Raw genomic sequence first — 17,492 nt, forward strand, 5'->3', positions numbered from 1 at the left:
CTATTTATTGAATAATTAAAAATATATGAAATTAAATAAATATAACGTCAAAACTATTTAACTGGTTTTAATTAAACAGTAATATATTGATATAAAAATATATTGATATGAATAAAAGAAGTAAATAAATTATAAATAATATTTTAGAAAGGATACCTAACATTTATTGAATAATGTAAAAATATATAAAATTAGATAAATATAACGTACAAAAATATTTCACTGGTTTTAATTAAACATTAATTATGAAAAATAGTTCTATATTAATGTAAAATAATACATTGATTAAAAATGTGTAAACATTCTAGACAATAATATAACGATCCAAATTAATAAAGACATTTTTGCGGAAGTAATGTTTTTTATAAGGAGCAGCCATTTTGGGATTTTTTTTCCTGTAAACGGAAGTGCGTTTCTTTTTGTTATTTGAAGTAGAGTGATGCTCTGAAATATTAATAAATATTCCACCACCAATATGTGACATACATACTGAAAATTAAATAAAGATTGCCAAGAAAAATATTACATCTTCTATTATATAATTACTAGCAGGGTGACCTGATGATGCTCTGGATTGAATGATGATAATTGAATGTTTCAAACTCCCATATTTTTATTGCCATCGAAATCGATGAAATAGTCTATTTTTTTAATAAAATCGATTGATTGCCTGCTCTAATTGGGGACCCATCGTGATGCACCTGGAGGAAACTTCACATACCTCTTGCAATGACTAAGTTCGCAATATATTATAGTCTATATTTCACTGTAGAGAACCTACTGTTGATTTTATAAAATTATCTTTATATATACCGGCTTTCATTAAGTTTAAAATGCAAAAGTAAAGTACCATGTTTCAATTGTCCTCTAAACATAAGCCTCCATTTCGAACGCGCGCTTGTTATATCAAATAACCTATTGTTTATTTTACATGCTTGGCTTTACTGGTTGTGCGATGATAATGGCTTGAATTTAAATTTAAAATGAAAAGTAAAAATGTGCTTTAAACAGAAACATTCATTTCGAACGCGCCCCCACCATATCAAAGAGCCTACTGTTGATTTTATATGTTGGTCCTTTCGGCTTGTAAGGTAATAAGACTTCTAAAATGTATTTGTGACGTTAGGTTGTGTAAAGTATTAATTTTGGTTAAAATCGCCTGTTCGTTCTTTCGTCAGTTTATTTCGATTATCGATACATACCGGTGACATTCCGACACAAAACCCAAGAACATTGCCAACACACAGTCAATATATATATATATATATATATATATATATATATATATATATATATATATATATATATATATATATATATATGAGAGATAGATAGAGGTTATTTTTTTTATCAACCCTTTTACAATTCCAATATTCCGCATTGTTTACGGCCTTATTAAAAGCTTATATACATGCTTTTGGATTGTTTTAGTATTGTATCATCGCTTATCCAGGTAAAGAGACAAGATGAAGATTACTATGGGAGTACTAACATTAATTAGTTGTATGAAGTATGTTTTATTACACATAGGGCTGTTTATGACAATAATTATGATACATTTAAACGTATATTTATTTCTTACACTGTTCAAGGAATTTTTTTCTTTGATTTCAAGTGCTGCAACCTCGTCCTCAACTGCTTCAAATAATTTTGAAATGAAAGACTCTCGTTTGATTTTGAGCATGTAGTGAAAGGAGGGAAAAGGTGGCTGGTTTATTTTAATGCATCGAAAACCAAACTTCTCTCTTTTCATCATAATCGCCCTGACCTCCATCAGGTCCCAGTTGAAATGAATGACTCTCATCTTGAGAAAGCTCCATGTCTTGACAAACTTCTGGGAATATCCTTCACTCCTGATTTGAAATTGAAACAGATGCATCAAATCTGTTGCCAAGATCTCTGGAAAGATGGTTGGATCATTCTACCTCTTCAGTAGATATCTCACAACTGATGCAATCCTCTATCTTTATAAGAGCCAGGTACGCTCTAAAATAGAGTACTGTTGTCACATCTGAGCAGGAATTGTTCGGTGAGCCATATCCAGCTTTGGTAAAGTTCAAAACCGGCTTCGAAATCTAGTAGGTGATGCCATTTTCTCTTTCTTCCCTGCAATCCTCTTTCCCACAGAAGATACGCTGCGAGCCTGTCTCTGCTCTATCGATATTTTCATGAAAAGTGCTCAACTGAAGTTCAAACTAAGTCCCAGTTTGCCGTATACTCACATAAACACTCGACTAGCTACAACCATTATATATAATTTCCCCCATTCTCTAACTGCATAAATCCAAATGCAGATTCCATGATCAAAGCTTCTTTTCCAAAAACTGTCCGCTGTGGAACACTGTTCAGCTGACCTGCTTCCCGGTTGAATATAACATGGTAGCTTTCAAATCCAATGTAAACAAGTTCTTGTTAGGTTGTCCCCATAAATAATCAAATTCTACCCAATTTACACCATTAACATATTATAACATTACCACTTTATATTCATTAATCGATATCCACAAGTGGCCTTCGGGTCTTGATAAGCGGTGACTCCAAAGTAAAAAAAAAAGACTACAAAAGATGTCTTGAACACTTTGTATCTATAATAGTTCCTCATCAAGTAGCTTTCTCTTTTCTTTTAAGACAACACGGATTCCATGAACAAAGCTTCTTTCTTAGAACTGCACGCCTGTGGAACTCTGTTCCGTCTGCCTGCTTCCCTCCGGACTACAACTTGGATGTCTTCAAGTCCAATGTTAACAAATTCCTAATGAACCGCCCCCTTAAGTAAACACTTCATCAAAGCTCCACACTAAGGTAATGTACTTGCAATAACCCTTATCCCTGAGTGGCTTCTGGGCCTTGATAAGTGGTGATCAATGTGTAAAAAAAAAAAAAAAACACTGAATTTTCGTATTATTTAGATTCTTCAAACTATTGCTCTCAACTTCAGTATTATTTTCACAACGTTTCGGTTAACGTAACCTTCAAGCTTTTTCGGCTGTATCTTGTCGAACTCGGCAATCTTTCTGTCGAACTCAGCAATTTGCGCGGAATTTTGAACGAAACTCGTTATTTAATCCATGGAGTTTGCATGCTCTTGTTCCGTCAGCCATGACTGGGTGAAAGTACGAAGTAATTCACACTTGTGTTTTGTGAATTGAGGAATAAATCTTCAACTGCCAGACGAATGTAGCATTACAACTGAATTTTACCAAGTACTTCATCCATTATGCCATCGGTCCTCAATATACATCTGAAGATGCTCGGAGGTTGAATCCACCGAAATGTTGTGAAAATAACGCGCAAAATGAGAACAGTAGTCCGAAGAATCCAAATAATACAAATAATCCATCCTTATCTAAAAAGAAATCAGAAACGTAATATTGAATTTTCGGCGTTTTCGGAATTGCACTTGGCCACTAACGATTAGCAATGGAATCCTGAATACAGCGAGGATTCGTTATCCCATCATTGCATTTACATGCTTCAATAAGAAGCTTATGTTGCTTGCACTAGCGTGCCTTATCAAGTCCTAATCCTCGCAGGTTATTGAAATGTCTACCACAATCACACTTAGTAGTCGGGTTCAAATCCCAATAGTTAATCCTTGAACCAGAAAATGGATGATAGATCCCCGCCTCCCCGCTACAGTCAACCCGGGGGGAGGGAGGTGGCATTCTTTTCTTTAATGCTTGTCACGTTTCTGTCTTTCGAGAATGTAACCGGAAATTTTCTTATGAGTCAACTCGTCTTTCCAAGGCGTGATCATCTTATTTTCAGAGAGTTTTGCTTGCATCAAACTTATGTTAATTTCTTTTTTTTTTTTTTTTTTACTCTGCGTAACCATATAAACAATTGCATCAAAAGGATTTTCATTTTCTTTTGTTGTTGTTTTTATAATGATGCTGATTTTGGCTTGTGTATTATAGCAAAAGCTCTTCATGTAATTTTGGCTTAGGAAATATTCTTCTCGACGCCATTATCGTTCTACCCTGTTATTTTAACCATTGGCGGGCGAACAGAAAAGATATGTGACAATGTTCGATATTGACACTAAGAACAGTCTCACCTTGCTATTTCTATAGTAAGCCGAGTTGTCTGTGATTAATACTGCTTTGAGGAAATCAAAGTAACAAATGCTACACAATCTATATATTAATACGTGTGTGACAACTTGTGTATTCTCATGACTACGTGCTGTATGCCTTATTAGCTTTTCTTTTATTTTGATCTATTATTCACTAAAATAAAAACAATACAATAGCCTAAAGTATTTATACCCTAACGATTTATAAATATAAAATAAAAACAATACAATAGCCTAAAGTCCTAAACTAACGATTTATACCAGTCTTAACTGAAAAAAACATTCGGGCATTTTTAGCAATAGCCAACAAAACGAAAATGGTAAATAAAAAAAATAATAAATATAAAAATATAACCGTCAAGATGCAGAGTTCTTTTAAACAAATGTTTATTTATTTAATTTTTTTTTTATTTTACAATCCATTTAAGAGTTTTCTATCAGGAAATACATGCACTATTTTCCCCCTGAACCCCTATATTTAAAACATTTCGATACAGCCAAACAATGCAAATACTGGATATTTAGCAGAGAAACGGAAAGAAAATGGCCAAATTTAGCTAAACGAAAAATGAAAATGGCCAAATTTAGACAAACGAAAAGAAAATTGCTACCAAAGGCAAGATAACTTTATTTTCTACCTACTTGGATAAGTTTTGTACGTGTGAACATATTTTTAAACGTCTATTTAATTCGAAACAAAGTAGTGTCGAGTTGATAAATTTAAACGATAGCAAAATTGCCGACATCATATGTCTAACTGTGAAATCTCGATAATCGCTTCAATAATAAAAACAAGACAAACTGCTGAAAGGAATTTACCCAATAAGGGTCACGTTGACACTTATTGGTTGGATTTATATCGATATTTTGTTTTGTTTTCGAGTTTTGAGCTATTAATAACACCCCGAAGTCGACATGTTATTGTCAGCCATGTTTGTGTAAATTTAATTTACCAACTCGGGACTATTGGTTTTTCGAACTGAATAAAAGCATCGAAATACGTTAAAACATACCAAATGTATCCCGGTAGGTAGAAGAGCAACTTATTTTGCTTTTGGTTACATTTGTTTGTGTTGTATTGGAATTTTCTTACTGTTTCTTTTGTTTGTTGGCTTCTCAGCTAAATCCCTGGAATATTTTTATTACTAAGGTATACGTGCAGGACCAGTAGAATTGAACTTAACAAGGCCGATAGTCATTAGACGCGTGCTCTCGTGTAATGAATGAATGCGTGAATGTAGGATTGACATGAAATTCTTAAAGATAAACTAAAATGACCGAAAAATGGGCTGAAATAATTTAAATAAATAAAAAGTAAATGACTTAGAATGATTTTAATTAACTTAAGGATGAATTGAATGACCTTAAGAATGACTTGAATGCTTAAAAAATAACTAGAATCCTTCAAAAACAACTTGAATGATCTGGAGAATGACTTGAATGGCTTTGAGACTGACGGGTTGTAAAGTGGGTGATCATCTTACGGTAAATTAATACAGAAAAGTGACCCCCCACTTTATATTACAAAGTTACAAACAAAAGTACAGCATGTAGTAAGAACAGATACTGCACTTTGATCTTAGCTAAAAGTAAAAAAAAAAGCGGTATTTATTTGCTCCCCCACCGAGCAAATTAGGCACAAGGCCGATTTTTACTGTGAGGAGTGAAGGGGAAATGGAGACCAACTCCCCGGGGACAAGGTCTTATATGTGGGTTTCCCCCACATATGGTCTTTGCTTGCAGTATCTGCCGGAACAGATACTACACTTTGAGGTATTTATTTGCTCTCCCACTGAGCAAATTAGGCACAAGGCCGATTTTTAATGTGAGGAGGGAAGGGGAAATGGGGACCAACTCCCCGGGGACTAGGGGAGCTGGATAGTGACAATTGGTATGAAGGGTTTCTCCTACATTGACCAAGGTCTTATATGTGGGGTCGCCTCCACATATGGTCTTTGCTTGCAGTATCTGCCGGAACAGATTGTATTTATTTGCTTCCCCACCTGAGCAAATTAGGCACAAGGCCGTTTTTTTAATGTGGAGAGAGAGGGATGGGGGAGGGAAAAGGGGACCAACTCCCGATGGGTGGGAAATGGGAGCTGGATAGTGACAATTGGTATGAAGGGTTCCCCTACATTGACCAAGATCTTATATGTGGGGTTTCCCCCACATATGGTCTTTGCTTGCAGTATCTGCTGGAACAGATATTACACTTTGATCTTGGCCAAAAAGACAAGAAAAGCTTAAAAAGCTAAGAACAGCATCTATTAACAACAGACCTTTGATCTTAATCAAAAAGGCCAAGTATAAAAGTGTTACGGACAGACCGACCGACGGACCGACAGAGTGACTTATAGAGTCGCTTGCATGCGACAAAATTAAGACTCAATCTTCAATAAAAGCAGAAGACTACGACTGTGACAACATATCGTGTACGAAATATTGTGTCTATTTTGATGACGAAACTTATATGAATCGAAAATTAGAATTTAAACAAACACATGTTTATTCAAAAGTGTCTGCATGTTGACTGGTTGCTGAAATAAAAAAGAAAACAATTTAATTCTTTGTTGGAATATCATTTTGTCAGAAAGTCATTTAATCTTTAGTTAATAATGAAGACAACGAAAGGAAGTCTCATTTTAACATTTAAGTAACAACTTTATTTGTCATCCTCGTTAGCAGTGTGTACAAGAGATAAAAGGGTAAGTAGGTTGAAGTGTTCTTGTGTAAAGATAGATGTAATATCATGCCGGCTGGTTGAAGGAAAGAATAGTTCAGTTTACACGAGTTTGCAGCCAATAGTCGTCGGGACGAAGGAGGCTGGTTAAAGGAGAAAGAAATGGAAAGGCATTCAGTGTGTTTACGTGTTGTTGTTGTTGTTGTTGTTGTGTGTGTGTGTGTGTGTGTGTGTGTCGACGAGAAAAGTTCTGTAGCATGACAAAGAATGTTCGTTTGGGTACCGCAAATAGTAGTTTAAAGAGAGTTCTGTTAGCTTGTTGTACTCACGTTCGGCCTGGGGACAAAACCCCAGGCTAATGTCTGCTGCCAGCTGAAGCCAGGAAGAAAGAGAGTAAGTGAGAGGGCGTTCTCGGTTTTACCTTTTATGCACTCGGTCACGTGATTGAGAGCTGGCTTATGATCTGACAAGCCAGTGCGAAAATTGATTTCAAATCTCGAGCCACAAGAATGAGCCCCTACCTGAGACTGTAGCGAGTTTCGTCTGCTACAGATCTCCTGCAATCGCGGAATCAATTTGCTTTCTCGAACTCAAAATAGGCCTAAGATTTCATAGATCATCAGTGATGATGATTCAGGATTTAAAAAACAAAACAGTACATCAAATCATGGCTCCCCATAAGTATTGATCAAACACCACTTCCCTTTAACAAAAGAACAAAAAAATGATCCGGATATTGGATCTAATATTCTTTCCTTAGATTAATTAGAGTAACCTATTTATGTTATCAGAAAGTTTTTTTTTATTTACTTGTGTCATCCGTTCTTGTCTCAAAAAAAAAAAAAAAAAAGAAAGTATGTACATTGTATTTTTTTACAAATATACTACATTTATATGATTCGGACAAGTCCACTATGCATACTTATCACCCTCTTTTTGTTATTAATATTCTAATAATATATTTACATTATTATTTATTAATGATCTCTTTAGTTTATTAAAAATACTCGTATATGCAAAATTAAAAATATGAATATACATGCCTACATGAGATTTTTAAATAGATTATTAATGATATGCTTATGTAGATTTCGTATTTATTATTATATTACCAGTTCCGCCGGGCTTTGCTCGGGCCCTATGTCCTGGTTATAACTTTATGTGCACATTAAATGGTGTGAATGTGTACGGTAATGTCTTTCTATATAATAGGCTTCCTTAACTAATATAGAGAAAAGTTGATAAGGAACGCAAAGGTGAAATATTATAAATACTTTGATCTCAATTTTGACCACTTAACATTTATTGTTATTAGCTCAAATGAAATTAAAATGTTTGACCCATGTCCAAGGAACATACATATAAAATTTCAAGTGTTTAGACCCAAAATTGGCGGAAGAGTTTAGTAGAGTCTGCAAAGGTGATCTCTTGCCAGCCAAAATTTTTGTCCCTCAAAGTGATTAAAAAGCTTGCCGCGTGTCTGAATACCCTTTATGTAAAATTTCAAATGTTTAGACCAAAAATTGGCTTAATAGTTTGCTAGAGACATGAAAGGTAAAATCTTTTGAACTTTTACCTCTTGGAAGCCAAATTTTCAGAAAAAAAAAACGATTAAAAAGCTTGTCCTATGTCTGAATACACTTTATGTAAAATTTCAAATGTTTAGACCAAAAATTGGCTGAGTAATTTAATAGAGACCGCAGAGGTCAATTTTGAAAAAAGAAATTGACCCTAATTATGGCCCCTTACTATTTATTGTTTTGGGCTCAAATCAAATTATAACGTTAGATCACTGTCCAAGTTACCTATATCTAAAATTTCAAGTGCTTAGACCCAAAATTTTCGGAGGAGTTTGGTAGAGTTCTCAAAGGTAAAACTGTTAAATATTGACCCCTTTACCCCAAAATTTCTGGCCGAAAACCGATTAAGAAGATTTTCCCAAATCCCAATACCCCTTATGCCAAATCTCGAAAATTGAAAGAGTTATTTGGTAGGGAAGTGTACACAGACAGACAGACATACATACACACAGACATTTTAACTTTTATATGTATATATAGATTAAATTGGACCCAATATATAGTAATGATTTAAGTTAGTTGGTTGTTTTTGTTTTATGGCATATCAACCCTTTTCAGGTTATTTAATGCCAAATCCAGTGATTTTGAAGAAAAATTTTTTTTAATAGAATATATTTGTTTTTCAAGTGAGTGTCTATTTAACCCATAGTTGGGACCCTAACAGGTACTACCACTCCGGGTCAGAGTGGATCTGGGAGCAATGGCAATTAAAGGGTGGCTCTACACTCCCTAAAGCCCGCAAGCGAGGGCCCCACCATCGGATATAGTTTAAGATCATATCCAGGACCTGTAATGATTTAAAAGTAATAAAATAGAAGACTAGTACGCCACCACCGAGAATCGAAACTAGAACGTCAAGCTTATGATTTATTTTATCATCTATCGTTAATGACTGAACTATGAAGACATGTTTGTTGCAAGGCTAAAATTTAAAAGAAGAACCAATGGCTACTAGGTTATGCATGCATGTTCGTAATGCCGTCGTTCGACCTTCACCTTACAAATTTAATCTTTTTTATTTTCCCACTTTTGTACCGATCTTTCCGGGCTAAAACCCAAATATAAAGTTTCGCATGGGTCCAGATACCTTATATATGAAGTTTCATGTTTGTAAACCAAAAACTCAAGAAGTTTTCTATGCAAAATGTTTTAAACAAATAAACTTTTTACGCAATATTATGCAAGTATAAATCATGTAGAATATCTACATGAATATAATTAAACGTTATAGTTAACTAAAGTTGATCATCTCATAAGAAAACAGAAAAAAACTAATAGGAAATTAATTAAAATGAATGTTTAAAAGAATATACACATTAGCTAGAACTTTTGCTAGTGAATGCAATTCCATGACCCACATGTGAGAAAGTGGTATTTTCTTTTTAAATACATAGAAAAAAGAGGGTTTAATATGAAAACAAATACAAAATGTTTTATAGGAGTATAGAAGATAGATAGATAGATAGATAGATAAGAGGAAGAAGAAAAGAGTATATGTGATAAAAAATACATAGAAAATGTAGTAGATAGTGTGATAGAAATAGTGAGGAAAAATTGTGTAATAAAGAAAAAGACAGAGAGAAAGAGGGAAAGAGAGTGGTAAAAAGTGTGAGAGAAATTAAGAAATTATGTGTGACAGTGGTTAATAGAAAGAGCGATATATATATATATATATATATATATATAGATAGATAGATAGAGAGAGAGAGAGAGAGAGAGAGAGAGAGAGAGAGAGAGAGAGATAGACATGCGATAGAGATTTATAGTATTATATATATATATATATAGATAGAGAGAGAGGGAGGGAGAGATAGACATGCGATAGAGATTTATAGTATTATATATATATATATATATATATATATATATATATATATATATAGAGAGAGAGAGAGAGAGAGAGAGAGAAGGAGGGAGGAAGAGAGATAGACATGCGAAAGAGATTTATAGTATTATATATATATATATATATATATATGTATAGATAGATATATATATAGAGAGAGAGACGTACGGAATGTATGTGTATGCTCGGGGGCTGAAAAAGAGAGTAAAAACATCTCACCCTGATCAAGTGACTAAATGTTTCCCATAAAATCTCTTTCGTGCAATTCTTGCATTGAAATCGCAGAGGGCGGTGTTGTTTATATTCATTTGCATCGAATCAATTTGTCGGTGGAGACTTGAAAGGCCAGTATGGATTTTGTGTGCATGGAATCAGAAAAGATATCGATCAGCTTTTTCGCATTATTGATACTTTCACACTGAACAAACTTGGACCTCTCCCAATTATTCAAAGGAAAAAACATTTAAACAAGCGTACAAAAAATAATTTCCATAATGTGACCTTCTTTTATTTATAACACATTTCTAAAATAGCAGATTATACAAAACAGCGAATATACTATTTGGCATTGACTTTGTGACTGGGTTCGAATCTTCTGACTGGTAATAATTGTAATTTCTTACACTGACGATTACATGAACATGAAATACTAATGAATAAGCACCAGAGGTTACAAATAATTGTTAATATTTATGTAGCTGTGAAACACTAGGTGTAAAAATAATTGGTAATACTCATTATATATATATATATATATATATATATAAAGCTGAACATAGAAGATGTATCGAGACACAGGAATGGGTATGTTAGATCTGGCATAATGATGATTCATTAAAATAGTGGGGTCTGCGTACGCACCTGGTCCACAAAGTATGGAAATAAAAATTAAGTTTTACAAGTGTTTTTGATATAGATGTACATAATAATACTTTGATAAGTATGTTTTAACTTAAATAGAGATGGTATAATAAAATTGTGGGGTCTGCGTTCGGGCCTGGTCTCCATAGAATGGAAATAGGCACACACATTAATAAAGGCTTTTCATATCTATCTGCGTAAGTATACTTTGATAATTATGTTTCAGTTTTAAGAAATATGGTATAATACAATTATGGGATGTTCGTTCGCGCCTGACCTCTATAGAATGGAAATATGTCACAAAGTTTAACAAGTTCTTTTTAATATAGATCCAAAGAATATTGTGATAAGTGTTTCAGTGTGAACAGGTATGGTATAATAAATTATGGGGTTTATCTATTTTATTTTTACTTTCATCATATTTTGCTTTGGATTTGATACCCTGAAATTCGAATCTATCTCTTTACAACTCTTCCTTTTCATAACCTATCATACTTTCATAAATCAGAGTCCATTTTCTGTAGGCTGTTTTTGAACCCAGTCATCGACGGGTACTTTTGCTAGTATATATATATATATATATTTGCATACATACATATATATATGTATGTATATATATATGCATATATTATCGTTATAAAAAGCCCCTATAAGAAATTAAATTTGATCCCTTTTGAGGGAATTGAGGTATATCGGTAAACCTAAGCGAAAATGTGATATTCTGGCTTCCTGTCGTTAAATACTCTCTGGTTCGTTACTGTTTCTGCTTGCTAACTTGGCATTTATAAGTACTGCATTTCCCCTCAATCTAAGTTTTAATTGCTGATGGCCTAGAGGTAGAATACTAGCCTATTGAGTCAATATTGATTTTGTGATTGACTAACAGTAATTGTCACTTCCTACATTGATGATTGCATGAAGCACTAGTGTCCCTAGGTATAAAATAATTGTTAATATTCATGTATATTACACACACACAAACATTTTCTATTTAGTTTCTTTATGGTCATGACCATCGCTAGGAAGCCTTCCCATTATATATTGCTGATTGACAGACCATCGTGCTTTCTGTGAACATTTTAAATACTGCCACTTTAACATCCTTCCCCCCACTCTCTCTATATATATATGTATATATATATATATATGTATATATGTGTATATATATGTGTATATATATATGTGTGCGTGTATATATATAGTCTGTTTATTATACAAACATTATTGGTTACATATGTGGATACATGTTTCAGTGGAGTCCCAATTCAGAGATATCACTTCATCCGACAAAAAAATAATTGATATTGAAACGGGTGTCAATACGACATTGACAAGATATTTGAGTGCGATCTAAATTCCGGGAAAAATTAGAGTGTCGCTTTGTGAATGTGAGCAGTAGGTTTTTTTCGGAGGTGTGGGAGGGAAGTGGCGATGCTCTTTCTCGTATATAAGCCGTCATTAGTAGGGAGGTGTAAGGTAATTCCTGTAGCTTGGCGGTTATTTATTGCCCTTGATTTAAAATTTTCCATATCCTTAGGTTGTTTTTATGGTTGTATATCTTTTATTGGTGGTGACTTAAATTTCCTTTTGACAAGTGTTATTTTTATTTACTTATTTATTTCTCGTTTTTTATCTCTCGTTTTTATTTTTTATTTTCTATTCGTTCATTTGATTTTATTTTTCTAGTTTTCAGAGTAGGCGTGAGGGAGGAAGTAAGTGTAGTTTCATACGGTTACGCTGTTGACAATTGGGAGGTGTTAGAATTCTATTAGTTTTGCGGCTCCTTTTCTTGCTTTGATCATAATACCTTTATATCCCTATAGTCGCTACTATATTTATGCCAGATAGCTTTATTGTCCTTTCTTTACTGTTGGTAACTTCCTGTTGATAAATGTTTTATTTATTTTTTGTCATTTATTTATTTATTTAATATTGTAATTTACTTTTTAATTTTTTTCTATTTTTCATTCTTTCCTTTGTCTATAGTTATTCTTGCTAGAAAAACTAAAAACAAAGGAAAGAATGAAAAATAGCGAAGAATAAAAAGGTAAATTAATATTTACTTACCGGAAGTTAAAGGAAATTAATATCGCAATTAGTATATTCGTTTTCAAATTTTGATAACAGCAACAACAGCAACAATAATAATACATATGTTATTTAAAATTCAAAACAAATGATTTTTAAAACAAGAAGTAAAACAGAATAAAGGACAGCGTGAATAAGATGTTCCGAGTGAGTTTATTACACCACAAAATGAACAAAAACGAAAATTTAAAAGCAAGTAGCGAAATGCATTAAAACATATCTCACTTTAAAATATTGTACATGCATTCTCTTAATAAATAAATAAAAAGTAATCTAGGAAGTTATGAAAGAAAATAACATAAATATCAGATTTGGTTATTTATCGTTAATGATCTTCTGTCTTAAATATCCAAGAGAAAATAACTCAGCCAATGATGGAAAAAACAGATAAACAGATGCAGATTAAAAAGATGACCAAACATGTAAATATTAATATAATAAATGGAAACGTGTTATAAAAAACGGGTTCAATAAATTCGTCGTTTAGTTTATCGGTTTTGAAGTGATAAATAAAAAAAAATTGATAAATAAAAAATATTGATAAATAAAAAAAGATGAAGTTTACACTGTTTATGTTAACGGTCCTGTCGGTTTGATTTTGGATTGCGGCAATTTGATAGAAAAATGTCCCTGTTCGGAGACAGCTAGAATTTTTTTTTAAAGAAAAATGTATATTTAAAAATAGGCAGAAACAGTTGGATGAATTATAATGTGTCGCAAAAAAAAATCTAAACATTAAATTATAATATTTGTAGCAAATGTATACACTATTTAGCTAATTTACTAACTTTTGTGTGAATCTGGAAGAATTTAAGTTTAGTATATACACATACACAAATACATATGCGCACACACATCTATATTCCTATAAATTTAGTTTTTTTTTGTGTATTGATATTCATGTAAAAAAAATAAAACTTTTATTATGTATAGGTCGCGGTTTTGCATTCATCTGCAAAAGACCAAGCTAATTTGCATATTCTTTTAAACATTCATTTTAATTAATTCCCTATTATTTTTTTTCATCAAAAGTTTACAGTACCACAAACCTCTTTCTATATATATTTATGTATTCGAGTATATATATTTGTTTAAAAAAAATTTGCCTATTAAACTTCTGTCAGGTTTTGGTCTACAGGCATGCTACTTAATATATAGGGTATTCGAACCCATGCGAGACTTTATATTTGGGTTTTAGCTGGAGAACATTGGTGCAGAAGTGTGAAAATAAAAAAACAGAAGGAATTTGTCAGGTGAAGTTTAAACGACAGCATTACGAATATGCATGCGTAATTGGTTAATGTTTTAATTTTTTGCCTTGCATGTCCTCATAGCTCAGGAACTGACGTCAAAGGAAAAAAGTAAATCGTAAGCTAAACGTTTTGGTTTCGAGTCTCGGTTGTGGCGGATGAGTCATTTTTTAAAAACATTTTACATCTTTACTATATATTGGGTCCAATATAATATAATAATAAATTCGAAAAATGCATTAATCAAAATATCATATTTAAGCGCATTTTACGACCGGGCAATGCCGGGCGGTTAGCTAGTATATATATACCTATATATATAAAATAAAATAAAAATTACAATTGGATTTACCAAAATGATCCAAGATGGTAAAATTAAAGTATATTATAAATATTAAAGAATTAATATTTATAAAGTTATCTCAGCCAGATGTAAAAGCTCGATAAAACAAAATAGGAGATAGAGTATGTATATATATATATATATATATATATATATATATATATATATATATATATATATAGTAAGCTTTGAAAAATACATGTAATACACATATGTATAAGCTCGTGAGAATTCGCCAGACTATTGTATGGTATCGATGTTGCTTCGTGTATTCATACATCCCCGTTCTACTGGGTTTGCTAGTCAGGCAATCAGAATCTTGGTCATTCACATACGCATTTATTGTAACCAACGAGCGCACCCGTTTGCTTTGTGATCGGAGATGACGCAGTTTTAATTTGGATGTTTATTTACATTTTCTATTATACTAGATTATTTGGTTATATTTGTTTATTTGTTAATTATTATTATAATTATGATTATCATTTTAATTATTGGTATTATTATTATTATTAGTTTTTGTAGTAGTATTTATCATTTTCTGATATATATTTTTTCCGTTATCCTAAGCTAATGTTTAGGTTTGTGTATACATACAGCGATATATAAAAACACGAATCAACATCGATTCCATACAATAGCCCGAAGAATACTCATGAAGATCGAAACGCGGAAAATTATGTGTATCTTAATTGCAATAGATGTTTGCAAAACGTACTACCTAGCTCTACTTACGTATCGAGCAATGTAAAAGTAAATACTGTAAATATTTACATTAAATTTTATGTAGCTACATAAAATAATAATACTAATATTAATAGTAGTAGTAATCATAATAATAATAATAATAATAATAATAATAATAATAATAGTAATAATGATAATAATAATGTATATATATGTATATATGTGTGTGTATGTATGTGTGTGTATGAATTATGGAAAATTATGACATTGAAAGAATGTTCTACGTATTAAGAAGAAAAACTCAATTTCGAATGCCATAATAAATCATTCTTGCCTCCAGATTTCTTCTAGCATTTAAAAAAAAATCGTACGTGTCACGCCGGAATATTAGCAGATTTCATGGATATAACTACACTTTCAAGTGGTTCTATTTGTAATTTCGCTTTCTTAAAAACTACCTGTAATTTATCAAGAACTTACAATGCTTTAAGCAAACTACATATTTCTTTATATAACATATAAGGACACGCACATATATCTGTATTCTAAACTTAAACATGCCACTTTAATTCATCAATGTACAATACCTATCACATACGCATATATATTTATCTATCTATCTATGTACACACAGGAGAGCAGATTATATATATATATATATATATATATATATATATATATTAGTTTTTCGGTGGGAAGGTATCCAAAAATTGAAAATAATTGAATTTTAACAAGGGTCTTAGATAGTGCTCAATCATAAGACAGCAAGTTATATTTTTTAATCTATAATTAAACACATCCCTAACTCTATTAACCCTATTAGCAAAAGTTGTAATTCGTGCAATGCAGACATTTTTAACACCCACAAACCGATAAAGCACTCAAAGGCAGCGGATACAAAAATACAAAACTAGAATATATCCAGTCTACACTTAACACTAAAACATCCAGAAATAAGAGAACTAGGAAACTCATATGGTTAACACCCCCTGTTCAACTAAAATATTAAAACTATCCTAGGAAAAAATTCCTTATAATGTCCTTAATAAAATATTCAATAAAGATACAATAAAATTAAACTATACTGTAGCGAAAATTAGAGAAAATCATAAAGAAACATTACATGAAGATTCTAAATAGCAAATCCGAATCAAATAAAAATAGCACCACAAAATCCTGTAATTGTAGAAATAAACAAGAATGCCAATTGAATGGAAATTGCTTAGTGACATCAGTGGTATACAGTGCAAAAATTTCCACGAAGGAAAAAACAAATAACTGTAAATACTATATCGGTATGGCTGGAAATACATTCAAAGAATGGTTTAGAGGTCACAAAAGTTCATTTGAAAGCACCAACAGTAAAGTTACTACATCACTTTCAGCTAATTAAAAAAAAATCTAACACCAACCATAAAATGGAATGTTCTCAAAAAGGCTAAAACATGTTCATCACCTAGCTCCCCATGTTACCTCTGCCTTTCCGAAAAATTATTTATCGCGCGATTTAAAGACAGTGATAAGTTACTCAACAAAAGATTAGAAACCACTATAAACTGCAGACATTACAAAGAACATCTTCTTAGTAATCCCAATATTACCCCTTAACTTTACCCCATCCAAATTGAAAAAAAAAATCTGTATAATCATAAGTACACTATTTGTTTTCCTTAAGCATTCAGATGTATGCATGTTTGTGGGTTATGTTGAATTTTTATGTATGTATGCATTTATGTATCTGTGCATATAACAGATCCTTGTACACAAGACAATATTACCACCATTCAATAAGCTTTAACATCAAGGAATAGATATATAGATTAAACATCCAACTTAGTAGTAAAAGTTCAAAGATAAATTACAAAACAATAAACATAAATAAGAAGAATAAAAAATACATAAATAAAATAAAAAAAAACTAAACTAAAAAGACATCAAATCTTTATCAACTGACCAATTGACCCAAATTTAATTACATCCTGCCAATAGCTGAAACACCCCTAAATGACATGAAATTTGACCCTCACAATCGGTCTTCATCGGTAACCATAACAACCATGCTACTCCAACCACCATTCCCCC

The 17,492-nt window shown here is 32.1% G+C and overlaps 1 protein-coding gene across 2 annotated transcripts in view; it reads right to left on the minus strand.

The window, feature by feature from the left end:
• The window catches only part of LOC145258181 (uncharacterized), a 905,094-nt gene that overhangs the window by 561,508 nt on the left and 326,094 nt on the right, over nt 1-17,492 (minus strand). The gene's annotated exons all lie outside the window — the stretch shown is intronic.

Source organism: Euprymna scolopes, chromosome 3 (assembly GCF_053919585.1).
Source record: "Euprymna scolopes isolate OS-2025 chromosome 3, ASM5391958v1, whole genome shotgun sequence".
Classification (NCBI taxonomy): domain Eukaryota; kingdom Metazoa; phylum Mollusca; class Cephalopoda; order Sepiida; family Sepiolidae; genus Euprymna; species Euprymna scolopes.